The sequence below is a fragment of the Rattus rattus genome, chromosome 4 (assembly GCF_011064425.1).
Source record: "Rattus rattus isolate New Zealand chromosome 4, Rrattus_CSIRO_v1, whole genome shotgun sequence".
Classification (NCBI taxonomy): domain Eukaryota; kingdom Metazoa; phylum Chordata; class Mammalia; order Rodentia; family Muridae; genus Rattus; species Rattus rattus.
Window position 1 is genome coordinate 66,546,407 of NC_046157.1, and position 23,792 is coordinate 66,570,198.

General features: G+C 38.9%; 1 protein-coding gene across 1 annotated transcript in view; it reads left to right on the forward strand.

Moving 5' to 3' along the window:
* Positions 1 to 426: 426 nt before the first annotated feature.
* The window catches only part of LOC116897713 (roundabout homolog 2-like), a 1,086,199-nt gene continuing 1,062,833 nt past the window's right edge, over positions 427 to 23,792 (forward strand). The window contains exon 1 of the mRNA XM_032899172.1: positions 427 to 757. The gene's annotated coding sequence lies outside the window, so the exon portion shown is untranslated. The remainder of the gene's footprint in view (positions 758 to 23,792) is intronic.

Genomic DNA, 23,792 nt, shown 5'->3' on the forward strand with positions numbered 1-23,792 from the left:
TGTGCATCTCTCCCAGGAATCTGCAAGGTGGTCGTTAGAAGCTAGGGGTCAGGTTCACGTCCAAAGTGCAGTCCGCGTGTCAACATAACAGCTGCTCTGAAATGTGCGCTTCTCCTTGAACTTTTCTGCCTTGCAGTCTAGCAAAGTTTGCATCTCTGTATATAAACTACTGGTAACACAGACAAAGAATACCATTTTCATTTATTTCTTTGGTTCTTGAAGATTTGTGGAGATGTTTAGGAAGGGATTGTGGTTCCTGGTGATCGAACAGAGTTGCCCAATCACGCATGATTGAAGGAATGTTGGATGCTGCAAGGATACAGTTAATCGCTCCTCTCGCCCGTTTTCCCACTGGCTGCAACTAGGATTTCTGCAGGTTTGTTTTTGGGACTGCAGCTAAGGGGTTGGTCGGGAAAGCAGATCTTGGGAACATCTCCTGCTTGGGAGGAGCCCTGAGCTTCCTCTTTAGCACCACGGACAGAGCACCAAAACCTCAGTGAGAGGCGGAGAAAACCGGCTCGCCTCACGTGGGGAGGAGGGAGCGCAGTAGCTGACAGGCTGGGAGGAGAGGAAAGAAAAGGAAGGAGGAGTGCTCCGGGCAGGAGTGGAAAACAAAAATCTGGGCGCATTCAGAGCATCAGGTCCTGGGGGTGTTGTTCAGCTGCAGTGCGCTCCTAATTCAGGCGGACGCTGCCAGAGTTTCCCAGCCGATTGCCAGTCCCTGTTGGAGCAGACTGGCATCTAGACCTGACTCCAGGTGAGTTAAGCTGAGAGGTGTGCTTAGGGGTCTTGAACCAGGGGCCTGAACCTGCTGCTTTTTGTTTCTTGTTTTTTTGTTTTCCCGCTGCTGATTTTTATTTACCTAAGACAAGGATGTACTTGGTCTTGACAGAGGCTGAGGATAAGGAATGGGCGGGGGTTGGTTTTGATCTTCAGGCAGAAATTGGATGAAATTCAACTCAAGTAAGTGGGCTTGAGAAAATGTCTTCGAAGGTAGACATTGTGTGTGTGTGTGTGTGTGTGTGTGTGTGTGTGTGTGTGTGTGTGTGGGTGTGTGTGTGTGTGGGCGTGTGTGTTAAGATAAATAATCTTCTATGACAATAAATTGTGCTCGTCTTGTTCCATGCTCATTTTCTCCAGTCAAGTAATAGGATTGGAAAGCTTGGGAAAGTGTATTTTTGGTGTAAGGAGCAACAGGAAAATATTACCTTTGAGCCCAGAAATCTACTCACTTTGCCTTTCTATTGATTGACCTGGGTTCTATATTTTTTTTCTTTTCCTTTCTGTACCTTCTTTGAGCTCATTAAAGGGGACTTGAGGCCCCAGATAGGCTTCACATGTGATAGCAATTTAGCTTAAAAGCCATATTGATTCACTCCATCTCCTCTTCATCTTCCCTGTTCCAAAATTGGTACCTTTTTTTTTTTTTTTTTTTTTGAGGTGGGGGAGGAGGTGAAAACATAACTTTGAAGAGGATGACTTACAGGGAATGTATTTTTTCTCACTTTGGAAATCTTTGGCTATGAGAGAAGTGGTGAGTCCTTTGAAAGGGAAGACAATTTGTCATCCTGTGAAGGTCTCAGGGAAAGGATTGATGGGGTTTTCAGGAATCTCCTTCTGGTATGGGCAATTCTCCTGGCTACCCTCAGTGTAGGTTTACTTTATACATGCTTCATTGTGTCGTGTGTGTGTGTGTGTGTGTGTGTGTGTGTTTGTGTGTGTGTGTGTGTTTGTGTGTGTCTGTGTGTTTGTGTGTGTCTGTGTCTGTGTGTCTGTGTGTCTCTGTGTGTGTGTCTGTGTGTCTATGTGTCTGTGTGTCTGTGTGTCTATGTGTCTGTGTGCATACATATTTAGCAGAGCATACGTATTTGTGAAAAACAAAATTCTCTAGGTATTTCAAAGTTAACTTGGTTTAGAAGGTTCATGGCTCAGTAATACTAACAGCTCATCATCGTGGACACAGAAGATAGTGTATTTTGGGTATAGTTTTTTAACTCAAATTTTTGTTTCTATTGTGTAGCCTGGGCCTCTGTTTCTGAATCCTGTATTACTAGTACCCTTTGGTGATTACCTGTCAGTAGAATTTATGGTTGTTTCATTTGTCCAGTGGGCTACCACAAATATTAGTAGCAGTGAGGTATGCAAATTTCTCATTTATTCCAGAAATGGGAGAGAGATTTAAACTATCTTCCAGGTCTGTTTTGAGAAGGGTCACTTGATACGTATTGGCACTTGTAGGAGTTTCACCACCAGTACAGGTGCATCCAGAGTTTAGTAACGCAGCGCCACTGGACTCTCCTCCCTCACCTTAAGGTCACCTGGATCAGGGCTGCGCTCGAGTTAGAATTTTTCAGCGCAGACACCTTGCTTCTCCATCTTGTGGAAGTTTTGGGAAACAGAAGTATCAATTCAGTTTTGAATGTGAGGACTAGAGGGATGAACTGTATTAAGTTTCAATGAATGCCGTGTTGTAATGCAGAAATTTATTCAACTTCAACTTTGGATCTTTTCCAAAGTTTACACCTACTTTTAGTTTAGACTACCACAAGGAAAAAATATAAACATGATGTGCAAAAGACATTTCTTTTGATTGAGAAGACTTAGAACACAAGTGTGCCGAGGTGGGTCTCAGCAACACTTGTCACCTTCAGGTTGCTCCTTGGTCCCTAATGTCAACATGTGTCCTCCTTAGAAGACGTAGACTGGAAGACAGTCTCAATACATATTCAGAATATTCATGGGGGTTAATGTGTGTCTTACGATCCAGAAAGCAGCCCCCATTTAGATGTTTTGAAACCACTCAGAGTGAACTTGAAATACAGAAACAACTTGCTGTAAGAGCAAACTTCCGCCTTCCGAGTGAGTTGTTCTGAGTTTCTTGGGCACAGTGGAATAAGATGTATACTTAATGTTATTCTTTAAAGGAAAATGGTTTTAGTTTTTAAACTGTGACCATGTTTCTAAAAAATAGTGAGTAGTTTGGTGCCTAATATGAATAGACTCAAAATAAGCTTATTTTAACTATTAAGGGAGGAAAAAATCCCATATATTTCACTCCTCATTTCATTTATTTAATTTTACTAATTGGTAATAGTGAGTGACTCCCTCCCTCTCCTTCTCCCTCTCCCTCTCCTTCTCCCTCTCTCCCTTGCTCCCTCTCCCTCTCTCCCTCTCCCTCTTTCTCTCCCTCTCTCTTTCCTTCTTCCTCTCCCTCTCCCTCTCCCTCCCTCCCCTCTCCTCTCTCTTTCTGTATGTGTGTGTGTGTTCTAAAATTTTACATCATGTGCTGGAGATCAGTGCTTAAGAGTGCTTGCTCTTCTTTCAAAGGACTAGAGTTCAGTTCCCAGCATCCACACTGGCTCTCTCACAGCCACTCTAACTCCTCTTCGAAGGGATCTATTGCTCTCTTCTGTCATTTGCAGGACACATAGATGGCTGCACACCGACACACACACAAGCACATGCACACTTGCACACATACACACATGCACACACACACGTACATGCATGTGTGCGTGCACACACACATACAGATAGATATTTAATTTAAAAGAATCAATATTAATGGTAAGAAAGTGAATTTTGAGAAAGTTCATAGTTGTTTGTGTATTCTATGCTCAAATAAGAGTTTGGGGGTTTGCCAATGATAATGAGTATGAGACTGAGAACTTATTAAAATCTCATAGACTTCATAATGACCATGAGCAGTTTAAATTCACTTCATAGTCACATGTGGTGATTAAATGGAGACTGTGCAATTTTTGCATCTGATTGTAGAATTTCATGCATGCTCATGAGTAGGTATTCTCAAACGAGTCGGGGTAATTAGTTCTCTGGCTTGTGGCCATTTGACCTAATCCTTTCAGGATGACTTAAAACATTTTTTCCCCTGGATTCTTAAAATCTTATCTTCCCTCAGATCTTGTAAAATATCTCAAGTAGGGCATTTCAGATGTTGCCACTATTTAACATTTCTGAGAAGGAATCCATATATAAGCGCTTATTTCTGTGCCTATGTGATTCATTCAGATACACGTTAGCTGAGACAGGAAAGAAAGGAGAAACTCTAAATATATAATTTTAGTTTCCAGGAAAGACTGTGGAATGTTGTACATCTTCATATAGAAATATTTACCTAAAATATAACTGAAAAAAGGAGAGACATGTATATACAATGACATAAAGTAACTAATCCTCTCTAGTGGTCTCTGTTTTGCATATAGTTAGTGTAAAGGTTAGAAATTACTTTTAATTTCTAAAAGAAACTTTGGGGAACAGTCAAGAATACATTCCTAGGTTTCCTAATAAAAACAAGAGAACTCAACAGCTTGGTGGCATGTGTGAGTGCGTGTGCGTGCGTGAGTGTGTGCGTGCGTGCGTGCGTGCGTGCGTGTGTGCGTGTGTGTATGTGTGTGTGTTCTTCCATATCTGGTTAGGGCTGCTCCAGAAAATAATGATATGGATTCACTGCAGTATCTGTTTGGATAGAGACTGTTAAATTCTGTGGGCCCAAGGAAATGGTTTCAGTCACTACTCACCTCTCGAATTTTTCTCTTTTTTTTTCTTATTTATTATTTAATTTTTTTTTAAAGTGCAGACTTTATCCCCCTCCCATTCCACCCTCCCACGGTTCCACATCCCACACCTCCTCCTCCCATCTCCAAGTCACCTCTCAATTTCTTTGTCTACTTTCATAACACTATGTGGCCGAGGTGTGCTCATGCCGTGATGGTGGGTGAATCACAATATGTGTGATGAAAATGAAAAGTTCTCTCTTTTCTGTGCCCATTGAATAATGTTTCCTCAGAAAATTTGAAATTGAACTTTGCATCTTTTTTAGAAGGTATCTAGTGGTTTCCCTATAGATCACACTAACATAAGTAAGCACAACACAGCAAGAGACCAAGTGGGAGAATTAGCCTTATGGGCTCATTGCTTTGCTCATTAACCCTCTCTGTAGTAGCATTGAAAGTATGAGGAAGTATCACAAGGTATTCAATGCATAAAAGTGTGGAAATCTGTGAAACATAGTGTTGGTTAATCATCAGAAGTTTCATTTAAGCACTTTCAAGTGTGAGATACCTTTGCGCAAATATATTTGAGGCACAATTTAAGAATAAATAGGAACAATAGGGGAAATTTGAGGAACTATGAAATTGACTTTGACCAATATTTTCGTCCTTTTGTGTGTGGTCAATGCTAGTTTTTGAAGCCAGACCCTCATTCATTACACTTAGACGGTCATTCTTGGAATAAACAATTTAATTATTTTTAGCTTGCTGAATTTTTTTTTCCCTATTGCAAACCAAGCATGTAGAATGGCTTGGTGATTGAGGTCGTACGTGAATTTCAGAGTTCTCCATTGAAGTCTATGCATGTCACACCATATTTTTCTTGAAGAACCGTGTTAAGGATGAAGAGAAGGATGGCAAAAGTTAAGTCAACTTTTGATACTGAGTAAAAATTTAGCCGAGTTTCGGCGACTATAAGACTTCATAGATAAAAGAACTTGTCCTGCAAACTTGAAGGCTATAGTTTAACCCCTGGATCCTAGGGGAAAGGAGAGAAAGGACCCCCTAAGATTATCTGCTCACTTCTGTGCAGGCTATGGCATACAGACCCCTGAACATGTATGAACACACACAAATTATAAAGATTCAACATGTAAAAATAAATTATAGAATGCTTATCCAGCATCAGGTGCTGATTGCTTGTACATTAAAGTGGTCAGGTAGAATTATGCATGTAAGAGGCTCAGCCCATTAGGATAGCACCTAAGAGATATTTTCCCTGCTTTCATCCATGATTTTGGAGAGATAGTCTATAATTATTTCCGTCCTCAAATTCAGAGTTAGCTTTTCGTTCACCCATACCCATCTTCTACTATTCTTCGGGTATTTTATAAACAAGCCATGACAGAAAATTAAAATAAGTATGTTGGTAATGTTTTTCTGCTATTATGTAATACCAGGCCATATGATCCGATGCAGGACAGAATCAGCAGCAAGACAAACATTTATTAGACAAGAGACGCACTCTCTCTTTTTTCACCATTAGGAGTTTTCTACTGGCATTGGTTAGCAATTATGTGAGAGTTTCTTTTTCTGTTTACATAGGATTCTATTTGTGGTAGTATAATTCATGTCTGGACTGCGTCCACTTAACATAAAAATAACGGAGACTGGAGTAATGATTTAGTTTGAACAAGAGGGAAGAACCGACCTCCCTTGAAAATTATGCTGTGAGAGTTTCTGTGTCTGCTTCACACAGACTCAGAATGCAACGTTTCAGGCTTGGCTGATTTTACTCTTTTAACCGTTTCCCTGGCCCACATGAGGTCCCTTATCCATATGTAATTGGTCTTCTTGAAAAAATATTTGTATCTCCTTCCAGTTGTGTGCATTAACAGAATTTCATTTGAGATGTAACGTTTCTGGTCAGCAATTATTCTGGTCAGAAGAATTCTTACATGAAGATGTGGGCCCATCATGTATGTAATGGTTGAAGGGAAACTGAAATGGGTTACAGAGAAAGAAAATTTTCAGTCTGGAGTATGAATGTACATATTCCTGTTGACGAGATAGTGATGTTCCTTACAAAACTGAGGCTCAGAGGGTAAATAAAGAAGACAGAATACCCTTCCGGAGGCGAGTCTTGTTTCTGATCTATCATTCCCTCTCATCTGTCCTCAAGTTATTTCTTAAATCTGCTAGGATGATATTTATTGCTTCTACTCCCATGATGATGTCTCGGTTTTTCACTGTTGCTGTGACAAGTTGTGGCAAGCTGAAACTCATTGTCTTTAGATTTTAAAAATCAGAATCCCAAACTCACAGTTGCTAGGTACAGTTTATTTTATTTTATTATTTATTTATTTATTTATTTATTTTGGTTCTTTTTTTTTCGGAGCTGGGGACCGAACCCAGGGCCTTGTGCTTCCTAGGTAAGCGCTCTACCACTGAGCTAAATCCCCAGCCCCTTTTATTTTATTTTTAAATGGTTCTTATTTACTTCTGTGTGTGTGTGAGTGTGTGTGAGTGTGTGTGTGAGTGTGTGTGTGTGAATGTGTGTGAGAGTGTGTGTGTGAGTGTGTGAGTGTGTGTGTGTGTGTGTGTGTGTGTGTGTGTGTGTGTGTGTGTGAGTGTGTGTGTGTGAGTGTGTGTGTGTGTGTGTGTGTGTGTGTGTGTGTGTGTGTGTGTGTGTGTGTGTGAGTGTGTGTGTGTGTGTGAGTGTGTGAGTGTGTGTGTGTGAGTGTGGGTGTGTGTGTGGTTATAAGCCCTTGTTTCTGTGACTATAATCCTGGATTGCATCTTAGATCACTTGAAAAATCTAGTCGAGCCACTGACTCAAAGTCCTAAACTTAATTGGATCTGTAAAGCCCATTTAATCATGTAAAGATTAAATCATGTGGAGATTGTAATAACCATTGGGGAAATCTGTTTAATCTGCCACTGATTCTACTGATAGTCTTTTAACCTCAAGCCCCAGTATGATTGCTTCCTATGGAACAATAACACATCAGGAATAATATAAGCTTTAGACCTTTTTTGAATATACTAATGTTTACGTTCTCTAGTAACAGTTGATGCTTACCAAGAACATAGCCATAACTTTATTAAATGAATACTTAATATTGTAATCAAACAACCAAATTAAGAATTCACCTCATTATTTATCTATGTTAGCATCTAAATTACTGAGATTTATATTACCAAGTGTCCTACTGTCCTTATTTATTTATAAAGCTTCACCCTTTACATGCCATACCTGCATCATGACCACAAAAGTTTGTTTTTCCTTTTAAGTGTCATAGAATTCAGACGTGTCTGGAATTGAGCAATACTAACAAGTTCATTCACACACTAACTCAGTGAATATATTTTATGATGAGCTACATGACCATGTGAATTGTATTTAATAATAATGTCATCTTTTCAGATATTTCTGTAGACCCAGAGAGGACCACTGTGTAAGATGTGTGCTTTTTCTTCTGCGCCATTGTTCTCAAAATGAACTTGCAGTGCCCTGCTCAAATTAATTGAATGCAAATGAATTCAGTCTTCCTCACAAGTTTGCCATTCATTTTTCTTAAAAATTATATTGTAAATAGATGTGACGTGCTTTATGGTTGTTGTGCAAAGAGCATCGTCCTTAAAAGCTTTGTCATTTGTTAAAAAGAAACCATTAAGAGTAAAGTAAATTATCTTATCTGACCACTGTGGTAGCACTGACCTTCAGACAATAAATTCTGTGATCAGTAGAACAGATGAACTACATTTGAAGTTGTGAAAATTACATAGAAAATCCATGGTCAGCTACAAAACTATTATAATCCTAACTAAACAGCTACATTTTTTCTTTTAAGAGTAGTTTTACACGTAGATTTACCAAATTGCTATCGCTTTACTTTCTAGAAATTATATATGATATCCTAAAATTATAAGCTATTTAATTTCTTTTCACACTTATTTTTTGTGACATAAGAAATATTTTGAATATTGAATTAAAGATTAAAATGCCTTTGGTGTAGACTGAAACTAAAGAAAGTTGATCATGAGTCATCATTTTGCTAAGAGAGAGAAATCTTGCAGCAAATTCATAATCACAAGGACTTAGGTGTTGAGTGAAGATAAAATTGGACTATGGAATGTCGGTGATGTTTAAGTAAGTTCTATTGATAAAAAGAGGATTTCCTGCATACTTTTAGCTCCCACACCCAGAGTTACAGAGACTGTGGTGTTGAGGAAGTTACTCCTCCAGCCATGTTATTCTGAAGAACACATACTTCAACTGAGTTTTCAGCAATCATAAGAGGGATGATGGTAGGCTGCCGGTACACATGGCCCTCTTTAGCAGGCCAACTGTTACTCTCACCACCCACTTCCCTGAGAACATATGGCGTTACTTCAGTTGCGGAAGCAAATGTGTGTGGACATGTCTCCAAGTGGAGAGCTGGTGGTGATCTTCCTCTTGTTGCTCATGCCTCCAACTGTCCCTCACTCATTAGTCGTAGCCCACATCAAGGATAGTCAGGGCAGCAAGCGATGCTGCTACTCATGTCATTTTTTTCTCTAGTAAATCATACGACTGAATGGACAATGTCATTATACATTTGTAGAAGGAAGTAGGGACTTTTTAGAGGGTAAAAGTAAAACATAATTTCAATCGATCAAAACCCAACTTGTTTAAAATCGCAAGGATTCTATAAAGAGGACAGGAAATGTAATTGGGGTAAATTATTATAGAAAAGTTGATCAGTACACTGCAAAGAGATTTTTGCGAGCACATGGAGAAATTAATGAGACCACATGATTCGAATGAAGAACTATTTAATACGAGATGATTTATTTAATACAGTATTCCAAAATATTTGAGAAAGAACTTATGTTTTAAGCATTGTGAATTCTAAATTAGGAATGGGAGTGAGCACATTTTAGAGTGGCTAAGGAACTCATATATACAAAGCTTGACTGAGCTGCATTCTGATTAGAAGCATACTTAGTGCGTTGTACTGGCTGGTTTTGTGTGTCAACTTGACACAAGCTGGAATTATCACAGAGAGAGGAGACTCCCGTGAGTAAATGCCTCCATGAGATCCAGTTGTAAGGCATTTTCTCAATTAGTGATCACGGTGGAAGAGAGGGCCCCGCCTATTGTGGATGGTGCCATCCCTGGGCTGATAGTCCTGGATTCTATTAGAAAGCAAGCTGAGCAAGCCAGGGGAAGCAAGTCAAAGCAGCACCCCACTATGGCCTCTGCATCAGCTCCTGCCTTCAGATTCCTACACTGTGTGAGTTCCAGTCCTGACTTCCTTTGGTGATGAACAGCAATGTGGAAGTGTAAGGTGAATAAATCCTTTCCTCCCCAACTTCTTGGTCATGATGTTTTATGTAGGAATACAAACTATGACCAAGACATGGGTTCACGCTGGTGTAGCACTTAGGGTTTGATAGAAGTAATATCTCTCTCTCTCTCTCTCTCTCTCTCTCTCTCTCTCTCTCTCTCTCTCTCTCTCTCTCTATCTCTCTATCTGTCTATCTATCTATAATTCAAGAGATATGAGAGAGAGTGTGGCTCCAAGAGATAATGACACTTCAGGACACTCTTGAACTATTACTTGACATTTTTTCTTATCAGGTTTGTTGCATTTCTACTTTCTGAACGCATTTCAGCAGCAAAGAAAACATGAGGAATATTTCTTTTTTTCTGACCATTTCATCTTAATGTTTGGATCATCTTCCCTCCTAGCTCTGGTGTTCTCTTGTTCTTTTCATCAGGGTGAGCTCTGAAAGCCAGCAAACATTTTAACACTTCATTATCTCATGACCAGCCACATATGCATGTCCATGACCACTTGCTAATGGGTGTTTTCTGTCGGGAGCTTCCGGACCTGGAGAGGATTGAGATGACACAGAGTAGGACTCTGGTGGTCCCGGGATGTTCTAGCTCTCTAACTGTACTAAAATGCTGATGATAACTTTTAAAAGGTCCTAAAAACCTTCTTGCTCTTTCTGAGGGTAAAAAGCTGGTGACTTAGGCTATTGACATCAGTAGCCTAACAGAGGGTGGGGGGGATTGGGGAGAACGGTGGGGGGGGGGGGGGAGGTAGGGGTGGTGGGTGAAATTGGTGATTAAGTAATGTGGCCTTTGATCTACCTCAGCAGGAACTGCATGGCTATAACTTTCCGCCTGCTAGTAGAAGTCACAGGAAGAAAAAGGGACACCTTGAAAAGCGATCATAGTGTTTATTACTAAGTGGTAAAATGTTCTCTGAAAGCTGGCTAAGAAAAAGGGGGGAAATGGAATGAATGAAAAGGGGATAGGGAAAATTCTTCTCTTTCTCTAAGAAGTGTTCTGTCTAAAAATTTCTCCTCAGCTCAGTTCTTCTCTTTATCCTCAGCACTTATTCATCTTTCAGAATATATGATCACGTGTCAAAAAATTCATCACACGTTCACGCATAAAATCAAAACATAAATTGAAATAGAAGTTTACAACAGAATGTTTACATGCATATCCATTAGGAGTAATTATCTGGCTAAACTTATTCATCACCTGCCACAGCTCCCCACATTCACTGAGAGTTAAAAATCACAACTAAATTATTAGTATAAGTTATATATATATATAAACACAGTCACTAGTTTATCTTCTGTCCTAGCACCTATAATAAATTGTTAGTTTCTTTTTAATGATTTTGGTTAATGGTTTTACAACCTCTTCGAATGTGCTGAGTAGTAAAAAGTCTGGTTAGTATCTAGAAGCAATTAACTAAGTGGTGACACATGGGCGACTGACAGAGTTCTCATTACAGTCTTGACTATCAGAAGAGACCTAGTAGCAGTCACACTATAGAAGAGCTTAATAAATACAGATATAATGTTGGGTAAATTCATATAGGATCATCATTAAGGATTAAGAAATCATTTATTTGCCTATATAGGATCACTACAAGACAGTACATCTTTGTAGATCTACAGAGATCTGCCCAAAAGATTGGGAAATTTCTAGTGATTGTCATTTATGTTTAATAATAATAAGAAACGCATATTAATCTTTCCTAAAATGGTTTTCTTCTGGGAGTTTCCTATTGGACTCTGCCATAGAGGTTAATTTAAAGCGATCATCTCAGGAAGTTCAACTGCTACCTTGTTCTATGATGGTTCCTGACAGCTTCATCTTTAATATACATATGACAATCAAAATAATTTATAGTATAATAGCACCATTGAAACTCAGAATCAGTTGTCTAGAAATTGTACGAATAATTAGGTAGTTTATAAGTACTCACAATCAAACACAATGTTTTTTAAAATATATAATGATACACAAAATGTGGTTCACACCATCTCTGTGATCAATGTAGAACACCTCAGATATTGAAGTTAAAGATTGGCATAATCATTATTTCAGGAATTCTAGTATATTATTCACAAGTATAAATCACAGCAAAGCTTTTATATCCTTCCTTGTAGAGGAGTCAAGGAAGAAGTAGAGTTAGGTTTCATAAGTGAACTTTTTTTTCACACTTTCACACCATTTGTAACTTCAGTAGGCACTGGATGCTATGACAAAGGTTATCATTTGCCTACCAAATGACAATATTTTAGAACACAAGTCATTACAATGGTGGTCATGTAATGGAGATAACCTCCTCTGTTTTACAACAGCAAAACTGGTGATGTGTTATATCTCTGAACCCCATAGTACATATATCAATTAAACATTTTAAAATACAAAGAACGATAAGTTGACAAATATTATTTACACTGTATGGGGTGAAATGGACTTTTTAAATTTTAGTAATAAAGAAATGTAGGAGTGGTAGAACCATTTGCAAGTTGAAAAATGTCCACCTCTTCATTTATTCTGAGATTTTCATACAATATAGTTTCTATCATACTCTTTCCATCCCCAATTTCCCTGAGACCTTTCCGCATCGATTCCCATTTAATTTCATGTTATTTCTCTGTTTATTTCCTTTTTCTTCAGTATATGTATTTATATGTGAGATACAGAAAAAGAGAGAGAGGACATTGTGTGAATAATATAAATGTGAAAGGCTCTTAGAGGATTGGGCAAAGGAAACATCAAAACATACTATATGAAAAATTTAAATAAAATAACTCATTATATAAATGAATAGAAGGGATTTCCATTGATATAAAAATAAAAGCAAGCAAATAGACAAATAGAAAAAAGAAAAAGCCACTAAAAAACATGGGGTCTGACTTCTATTGGCCTGGACATGGGATCTGTCCTAGAGTGTAGCTTACAGATCCAATGTCATTGTTTTGAAAATTGGCTCTCTCTCCCCCAGTAGCTATCATCTGTGAATAACTTCTTGGCTTGGGTGCCTCCTTCTCCTCTTTTATTATGGGATTTAGGTCTAGTGTGAGTTTGCGCAGGTACAGTGCATTCTGTCACAGGCTCTTGAGTTCATATGTATATCTATTCTCTTTTGTCTGGAAAATCCTTGGGTCCTCAATCACTTTTTGCTTTTAATCCACTTCATCCACTCCCTCACCTGGGGAGCTTAATCTTAGCGGGAAGGCTCTGATAAAGACACCCCATCTAATGCTGAGCCCTCTAAAAACTCTTTGCATTTTGTTCAGTTGTGAGTCTCCATATTACTGACTATCTACTGTAAAAAAGAATCTCTACTGATGGTGGATTGATATATTGTGGGGGGTATACTGGTGTCAATAAGAGTTATTTTGTTGCTTTGTTCACTTAGAAGAATGATGTCAGTCATAGCTCTCCCCTCTCCCAGAACTTTAACCTTCTCAGTCTCAGGTTCTTTACCTCATGGACATGTGAGATATGGGTTCCATCTCATGGAACAGGTAGAAAAATAAAAAAGAAGCGGTGGGTTATTTCCATATCTTTCATGCCACTGTTGCACCTGGGGACACACCTTTCTGACAGATCTTTATTATAACCTGCAATATTTGTAGCTAGCCAAGATTGATGCTTACTTTTCGTCTGTGGTAGCATGTCTAGTACCTTACAGCACTATGAATGCTAATGACTAGAGGTGAAACATCCTAGTGAAGTAAATGCAAACAAGATTTCTCCGTATTCTATGTCATAAACATGTGATGTTATCAGCCATAGGGGTTTAGCAACACACTGTGGAGGCTGTCCATCAGCCTGCAGTATTTGAGGCAGGGGTGTCTGGGGTTCCCCCTTTGGACAGTAACTCAAGAATGTAACCCATTCTTGGTAACGTAGGTTTTACTTGGTAGCATGTGATGTCTAGGTAAGATAATGTCTTCCACCTTATACAGTGAGTTTATTTAAAAGTTTTATATATGTTATATTGTACATTTTAGGAATTTCCTGATACTTTTTGCGTATTTTTGAGAGAGTGAATTTGTTTAGAGGCTAGGAAATTAGAAAGCAGAGGAGAGACTTTAATGGGTCGAGCGTGGAACTTAATAGTGAAGAACAGTGGTATGAGAGTGGGAGAGGAAACAAGGGTGAAAGGTTAAATAGAGATATGAAGCAAAGGGTAAGAGAAATGAGGCTTGGGAAAGGGAAAAATGTAGTGTGTAAGACTAGCCCAGAAGAGCACTTGCTACTTGGTAAGATAATTGAGGAAACAAAATTAAAATTAAGACACAACAACAACAACAACAACAACAACAACAAAGGAAAGTGAAAAAACCTGGGGTTACATGTCGGTGGTAGAGTGCTCACCCAGAAGGACTCACTCAGAAGGACTGACATTGTAATAATGCATTAGAATTTAAATTCCTAAACAAAATACCATCGATCTGAGGTATTCTTATTTAAAATGTTATATTCGTTCATGATACAAACAGATGCGTGGACCTATAAAGCAGTTTTCTCTAATTATAGGGGTTTTCTCTGAAATTTAATTATTAAGTTGTTTATGAGTCTGTCTTAGACTTTTTGAATTATCAATGAGCATCACTTTTAAAGAACAAGGCACATATATGATTGGATAGACAATTTTATGAGGTTTTTGTTCCTTCTTTCTGAAGCACTGAGGAATAGGAATTTAATAGCATATGCATATTATACTGTCTTTTTTCTTTATGAACTTTCATATGCCACCTCTATAGTCAAGCCTCTGAACACACATTCATGAGTGATAAATAACTATTCAGGTATCAACACTGTTCACAGCCCTTTTCATAAATTTTACCCTAGATTTTGCTTAAATATCTGAGCAGAAATTATATTTTAAGGCTCATTTTTATTTCTTTGTATTTTCTGTTTAGGGAATAACTGGTTGATGTACTTTTATAAAAAGAAAATCTCTTTATGTACCTTTTTTATGGGAGGGAGATTTTATTTCCTTAAGTGTTTTGTTGCCTAAGCGTAATGAATATCCGGCCGTGCGCTTTGGTAGAGCAGATGCTTCTTCTGATATATGAGATGAACTCGCTTCCCTCAGCATGCATAGGAATGAAATGCATCTGGCTTCAGTACATAAAAAGTCAATTGTACTCCCAAATGTGCTTCTGTACATTACTTAGAGTTTTTTTCTAGGGCTAGACATGCTGTCGTTTGCTCAAGGCGGGGGGCTTTGCTTAATTGTGAAATTCAAGTGAGACTCGAAGTTGGAAGATACTAAATTCCTAACTTCAGACAGATCCTGAGCAGGTGAGGTTGCCAGTGCATGATGTTTGGAGTCCTGCAGAGGGAATAAAATGATGGCATGGGGAAAATAACTAGGATCCTGAAGCAAAAAAGGCTGGAATACAGCACAGTGATCACGACGGTGTTATAAATGTCAACCAACCAGCACAGGAGAGAATTGGGTGGTGGTGGTGGGAACAAATAAAGCTAAGCCTTGAAAGCGCCCCCTAGAAACAGCGATGGGGATGAAGACGCATGTGCAGCAGGGAGGCAGCCAGGCTTTCTGCAAGGGTTTTGTTACATGTGTGAGAGGGTGATGCACAGGAGGGAGGACCCTGAAGAAGAGCAACTTTATTTTGCTTTTCGATTTTCTAGGCAGCCTTTGAACACGCAGTATCTATAAAGGCTGAATTTAGCGTGTAACACAGCAGCAAACATAAAGGACAGCAAACTGAAAGGATCGACAAACCTACTTTTCATGGGACATACCAAAACTGTATTTAATAAATTGGACTCTAAACCTGATGAAGCGACTTTAGGAAATCATGAAACATTGAGTCATTTCATAGCCATACACAGTCTAATGCAAGCGCCTCTTCACGTTTCCCTCGTTTATTCAGTGTGTGATAGAATAGCGACTCTATTAAGAGGTGCTCACATTGCTGTCCTAAAGCCTGGGACCGTGCAATGTTAAACAGCATGTGGGGTTTGGGAGGCAATGACAGTTAAATTCCCTTAAGGTGGAATCATCTTGGTGGATATAATGGGGTCACAGATGACCTGCAGTCGTTCAAACGTCAGCACTGACAGGAGATGCTAAAGAAGACGTGGGTGGAGAATGAACTTCATATACAAAGGCAAGGACCCAAAGCAAGACTGTCTAGAAGCCACCAAACACAAGGCAAGGAATTCCCCCTGCAGCTCCCAAAGGAATTTCAAACCTGATGGTAACTTGATTTTGGCCTAAATAACCCACTTTGGATTTCTTATCTCCATTTAAAAAAAAAAAAAAAGTGTTGCTTTAAGCCACAGTTCATGCTAAATTTCTGGAAGAAAATAACATACTTTGGCTTTTCCTTTCTTATAAGGTAAAAAAAAATTAAGTTTGCTCTTCTGGAAACTATTGTCAATTTGTTTTTTTCCCCCCAAACAGATTTTTCCTTAGAGAAAGGAGAAGTGAGGAGTAATTAACAGTTTTATTTTATGAGAGATAATTATGCAAATAGGTTGAACATTAACAGAAATTGTCTTTGGAGAGGATAATAAAAACCTTAAATGTTCCCCTCTGACTACATGGGGCTTGCGTGGTGGAAGAAAGATTGTGGGGGCATTCTCTAATTATCCTGGGAGTGTAAAGGCACTGGTAGACTTAGTTTGAGAAGTTTGCAAATATTGGGTCCTGCAATTATATAACCAATGGCTCCAGTGATAACAGGTGTTGGAAAAATATAAAAAATAAAAAGGTATTGTGGCCTTTTACCTCTCTAGGTCCCCACCACAGTGCCCCAAGACATCTGCTAGATATCTTCGCGGAAACACATCCCAACCTCGCCTCGGCGGCCTAGGGTCTCCTGCCGCCACACACTTTCTTACACTCAAACCCTCACATAAAAGAACACACAGCACAATAACCTTAGATTTAATTGATAAGATATAATTGCCCGTTTAAACAAAGGCCTGTACCATCCAACCCTTGAGAACATTAATAACAACCTGTAAATACACAGAGTGAGATCTTTACGTCAGCCTCCATCGTCCTGCCATGACTTCTCCTCTTCTCCCCCTCCTGTCTCTTCCCCTCTCTGTTCCAGTCTCCTCCTTTCCCTTCAAACTTCTCTCCCGCCCATCCTTCCTTCTCCTCCAATGACAGGCCTCCTTCTATCCTGTACCTGCCCCTCACCTGTACTTTACAGATTCAATGGGGAGAAGGTTCTGGTGAAGTCACCTGATTCCTGAGCAGTGACTAGGCAGCTGTCCTGGGGGCAGTGGAATTAGCATCAAAATACAGATAACTCCAGGGCAAACCACAACAAACAGGTGCTCTAAGAGTACTTTGGTTTACTTGAATTGAAATCTAGACTATGTGAATCTTTAAATTTTGTTTATTTATTTATTTATTTATTTATTTACTCATTGACTATTAGTAGCAGATACGTGAAAGCAACCTAAAGCCTGTTTATGATAGCCAAGCCCTTTACCATGGAGGTAATTACACCTCTATTCCAGAGGAGACATTTTCCACTTTCTATATCCATTTTCTACGTATTATTTCAAACTCTGCTTAGCACGGAGTGAGATGGGACCAGGTGAACCATGCTGCTATGGTAATAGATAAGCTGGAGGGCGATAGAACTTTAATAACTGATACGGTCTGAAAAGCTTAAGATTTCTTCTTACTGTATCAAAACTAAATTAGTTATATTTTGGTAAAACTAATAAGAATTCCATTTGATATGGACAAAACAGGTCATACAGAAACATACATTTATACACATATACATAGGCAATAATAATTAATGGGAAAAGCGTATAAAATTGGGAGAATGGGTATATGGCAGTGTTTGGATGGAAGAAGGGAAGAAAGAATATATATATATATATATATATATATATATATATATATATACGTATATATGAAATATAAAACACTTTGATGAAAATGTTTGCATGTGGTGAATATTTGATTTTGAATTTCCCTTTTCTCTGTAAATTTTTTCATAACTAAACAAATATTCCTAGCACAGCGATCATTAAATCTGTGGGTAATAGAATTTTTATCCAGAAAAATAACAGATTGAGCAGGCAATGAATTAATTCCTCAAAATTCCCTTGGTATCAGAAAATGAACCAGTTGAAGCTGCTAGCAGAATGTCACAGCCAGGATTAACCACCACGGTCTTTACGATGTTTTGCTTATTTCCTGATCAGTGTCTCCAGATTCATGGATTAAAATTATGTTTACTACAATCTCACTCTAAAAGTCTCTTGAAGTTATTTCCCGACAGATACTGAAATATCTGTCTTTAATCCCAGAACTTGGGATGCAAAAGAGCTCTGTGAGTTCCAGGGCAGCCAGATCTACCGAGTAAGTTCCTGATCACTCTGGGCTACTCAATCAGGGTCCTGTCTCAAAAACAAAACAAAACAAAACAAAACAAAACAAAACAAAAACAAGTCTCCCTTAAAACTCTCTGCAAAGAATTTTGTATATATAAATCCTGATAATAATCCTCATTTTTCACTAAGAACATATATTCTAGGACTAACTTGTTCATTAGTTATTTCAGAACTTGGAGAAACAGTAACTTGAAGGTCCCGAGAACTGATACATTTGATTAAATCTTGGAACAAAGTTGAAATAAAATAACAGTAAATGAATGATCATATTTTTTTTTCAAATTTCTCCTTAAGCATTTAAGAAAACCTTTTGGGTTCAGGAAATTGAGCCACAGTACATGACCTTCACATTTAAAACATTTTTAAAATGAAGATCAGCAAAATTCACCAGCTATCCAATAATAAGTTCACATGATAGTGCTTCTTCAACTCCTCAGACGTTCGACACTCAAACGTTCTGAGAATTGGCCATTCCATTTCAATTGCTGATGTCCATAGAATACCTTCTCACTCTTGTCATTCGTTTGAAAACTTAGATTTCTGATTAGTTTCCTTTAGCCAAGCCCAGTCATCATTCTTGAGCTAAATTTCCTTCTTATGCGAGGACCTTGAAAATTGTGTTTCTCCCTTCAGATAACATCCTTACCTCCATCCCTTATCCCCCACCCCCTTTTATTGGATATTTTTATTTACATTTCAAATGTTGTTCTCTTTCCCTAAGTCCCCTATCCCATCCACTTTCCCCTTCATCTATGAGGGTGTTCCCCTACTCATCCACCCATCCCTTTCCCACTTCCCCACCCTGACATTTCCCTATACTGGGGGATCAAGCCTCAGCAGGACCAAGGGCTTCTCCTTCCATTGATCACCAGCAAGGCCATCCTCTGCTACATACGCACTGGAGCCATGGGTCAGTCCATGTGTACTCTTTGGTTGGTGATTGAGACCCTCAGAGCTCTGATTGGTTGGCAATATTGTTCTTTTGGGGTTGCAAACCGCTTCAGCTCCTTCAGTCCTTTCTCTAACTCCTCCAATGGGGACCCCATTCTCGGGTCAATGGTTTGCTGCTAGCATTTGCCTCTGTATTTGTCACGCTCTGGCTAAGCTTCTCAGGAGATGGCTATATCAGGCGCCTGTCAACATATACTTCTTGGCTTCATCAATATTTTCTACTTTTGGTAGTGGTATATGCATGGGCTAGATGCCCAGGAGGGGCAGTCTCTGAATGGCCATTCCTTCAGTCTCTGCTCCAAACTTTGTCTCCATATTCCCTCCTATGAATATTTTTGTTTCTTCTTTTAAGAAACTGAAGCATCTGTACTCACTGATAAGTGGATATTAGCCTCAAGCCTTGAATTATCCAAGATACAATCCACAGACCACAGGAAGCTCAAAAAGAAGGACGACCAAATGCTTCTTTCCTCCCTTTTACTTGCTCCCTTCAAGGTCAATTCTAAGATACTTCAGTACTAGCAATAATGCCGAGATGGAAAAGCCCCATGTCCTGTTTGTCGCTTCTCTCCTAGGTCATTTTCAGTGATATTTTCACTTGTGTAGATCTTTATGAAGATTGTCTGATGGTTCTAGTGTCTGCTCCATTCTGAGAATCCATCTGAGCTCTTCTGCCTTCCTGTTAGATGGTTTTGAATGCCCTAGGCGTGGCAGTTCAACTTTAGCACTTATTTGAAAACATTCTGAGCTTTATTCTCTACTATTATTAAATTAGTTGGTTTCCTGTCCGTCTGCTCAGCTTTTAAAGCTTGATGATCCTATGAGTTCATTACTTTCTAATTATCCTTCTGTGTAGGTACAGTTTCTAAGTAGCTAATGTGTGTGACCCAGCCTTTCCTCTGATAATCCTAGGTTTGCACCAAACCAGAAATTAGGTATTGTAGAGAATTCACTCAGAGGTACCACCAACCTTCAGGATAAAGAATCTGCAAGATTTTGCATCATTTCTGTCTCTTTCTCCCAGGTACTGAAAATATAAATTTGAATATATGTATAAAATATTACAGATCCAGACACATGCATCTTCTCCTCACTTCTTTTGATTTCAAATATTCGCAATCAAACCAGGACACCCTCTTGCTTGCTTACTCTCTTTTGACTCATTTTACCACTATCTATTTTAATTCTTAATTTTCTACAATGTGCTACTACTCAAACCAAAAGAAAACTGTTACAACCTTTTATCAGTTCATAATACTTCTTAGTAAATCTTATAAAAATTATATACTGACCTGGACGAAGCTCCATTGGCTCTTTTAGGGCATCGGAATGGATGGAGATTGTTTTATGTTTCTTCAGGGAATCCACAGAGTTCACACACACACAAAAATAATGTCACTTTGTTTTTCTTCAAAGACTTGAGGACTCCATAGACTCCAAAAACAGTAGCGTGATCTCTGTTAAATATATAGATTTTGATCTTAGTCCCACTATTTTAGCATTACAGAAATATAATCCCTCACTACTTCAGGTTATCTGGCACTGAAAACCTTTCCTTGTGAAACTGTTTTTGTGAAATCTGTCTGTGCCTCAGTTATATGTACCTACATTTCTTTTTGTAAATAATTCCTAACTTAAGACTGGAAAATTACCACCTACTGGAGTCATTACAGAACATATTTCAAGTCCTTGTCCTAGAGACTTTGATTTAGTGTGTCTTCAATGAGATACAAGATTATTTTTTTCAGATGTATTGAATTACTCAGCAGGGTACCAATACACAACGTGTGAGAAGCAAACATGAATAGTTCCACATTTAATAATGTCTGATATTCATTCATTTATATATTCATTCATTTATCTATTATCTATTTTATTGAAAGATTTTTTTAGATGAATTCTCATAGCCCAGAATGTCTTAAGATTCACTATGTAGCCAAGGCTGGTACTTCTGCTTCTATCTCCAAGTACCAGGATAACTGACACGAGCTGCCAAGGCAGACTCATGATGCATGGTTGTTAATGGTACAAATCGTCATATGATGTCATGTTTCCCCGAACTAATGCTGTAGAGTAGTTTAAGTGCTTTGGAGCTTGTGGTGGTCTCTGTTTTGTTTGTGAAAAATATAGAAAGTGGGTCAGCATGATGGCTCAATAGAGAAATGGCACTTGCCATCAAACCAAATGAGTTCTATTCCAGAATTTACACAAGTGAAGGAGCACACCAACTTTCAGGAGATTTTCTCTGATCTTCACTTGTGTAATATGACATGCATACATGTATGCCCATGCGTGTGTGTACACACACACGCTTAAAACATATAACTCATCTTTTACTAAATAATATTTATTTCATTTCTTATTGTTGTAACTGATATTGTTGTTATTGATTTTGGGACAGAATTTTTCTGTATAGCCCTGGCATGTCCTATAGATAAGATTAGACATGAACTCAAATACCTGCCTTCAAAGTGCTAGGATTAAAGGCATGCACCACTACACACAGCCTAAATTAGTCATGTTCATTTGTAAACATGATTTAGATGGCATCAGCCTTCAAGAGTGCTGTCATCATCAGACACCTTTAAAATACCATTGACCTCCACTGATATTTGAACCTAACAAGTAAAATTCACCTATTGAAAAAACAAAAATCCCTCCAAATACTTCACTAGCACATATAGCTTTGATATAATGTTATATTGTATTGAATTTGGTCATCATTATAAAATACCAGCTATAGTTTTGAGTGACTTAAATTGTATTGATAAGAACTTACTAGTTTCAAAAATAAAGGCATATACTTAAGGATAATGTTAACGTGAAATCTCAGTATCTAACCTAAGTTATTACTCAGTGTAAGATCATATGAGAATGTACAATTGGCAAAAAAAATATAAAAAGAAATAAATTACTGTGATTAAGAGGAACTGAAGGACTGGAATAGGTTCTGCTACATTTCCGGTTCTGGTTTATGTTGTGTTGCTACAATATTCTGAGAAGAATTGAAGGCCTGTAAGCAATGGCCACTTCCTGCTCTCATTCGATTCTTAGGCTTTGATTTTAAAGGGTTGTTCAGAAAGGCTGCATATGTATGGGTCAGCTCTTGCCGGAGACACACTTCGGTGAACAGGCCTGATGCCAAGAGGAAGCTCTGCCAGGATCCATCCAGAGAAAGGCTTCTAAAGAACCACTGTTGAAGCTGGTACTGGACGCTCTCTGGAGCCATCCTGTCTACAGGACAAGAAAAAAATTTGAAAGCATAACGATTTTTCTCCATTAATTTGTTTATTTACTCACTTTACAGCCTGATCCCAGCTCCCCTCTCTCTCCTCCTCCAAGTCCCACCCTTAGACCTAGTCCCCCAATTGCCCCCTCCTCTTCTCCTTTGTAGAAATTATACCAGACCCAGGCAGTTTGTAAGGTTTGTTAACTGGAGTAAAGGAAATGAAATCAGGAAGTGGCCATTGTTATAGGTTCTGCTACATTGTTTCTTGGCTTACATTGTGTCTCTAGAATAAAGAGAGAGAGAGGAGGAAGCCAGAAGGGGAAGGGGGAGGGGAAGGGGGAAGGGAGATAGGAAGAGGAGGAGAGGGGAGAGGGGAGAGGTAGAGGGGAGAGATGGGGGGGAGAGGGGGAGAGGGGAAGGGGGGGGGGGAAGAGGAGGAGAGAAGGGAGAGGGAGAGAGGAGGGAAGGGGAGGAAGAGGGAGGGAGGGAGAGGAAGAGGAGAGAGAGAGATTGATTGAGATTGAGGACCTGTAAGCAATGCCTTCTTCCTGATGTCGTTTAGTTCTTTGGACTTTGGTTTTAAAAGGTTCTGCAGAGTGGCTGAATAATTGATCATTCTCAAACCATCTCCAGCTTATTGCTCTATCTGATGGAGCAATCACGCTGCCTGGGGAACGCTCCTTGACATCTAGAGCAGCCAGCAGGTAGCCCAGTAGCTGGGGAACACCCGTTATGAAAACAAGTGTTAGCTTCCCGATTTTAAGAAAAACATCAATGTCAAATATGCTCTGGGTTCTATCTGCCGGCACTTCCATGGTGTTCTGTCCACCACCAACTGGTTATTCCTCACCTGGGTCTGTAACCCTTCATCCTGGCCTCAGGCCTGCTCACTGAAATGTGTCTCTAGCCAGAGAAGAACTTCGTGGTGTGCTGAGTTTTCAGGCTGATCTTTCTGCTCAGCAGATTCATCATGGTGCCGCCTTTCTGAGCAACCTTTTAAAGCCAAAGCCCAAAGAATCAAGTGGGAGCAGGAAAGTGCCCATTGCTTCATAAACCAGAAATTATGTATCAGTAACTATTACAGTTCTTCAGTTTCCATTACTAAATAATTTTTTTTGTCAATGGTACATTCTCATTAGAAGGCCTCTCATGATATTACACAGAGTAAAAGCTTAGATAGTGGAGCTTCACTTTAACAATGCTTCTTAGTTTTGAAGATGACCTATGACTCCATCCCATAAAATTCCTTGCTTAATGACCATAACAAAAGCCAACTAATTTTTATTGTATATGACAAAATAAAATTTACAATTCTCTATTATGATCTACTTAAAGACCAAGATGGACACTATTAAAACAAGATCTGGCTATAGTCATTGGGAGT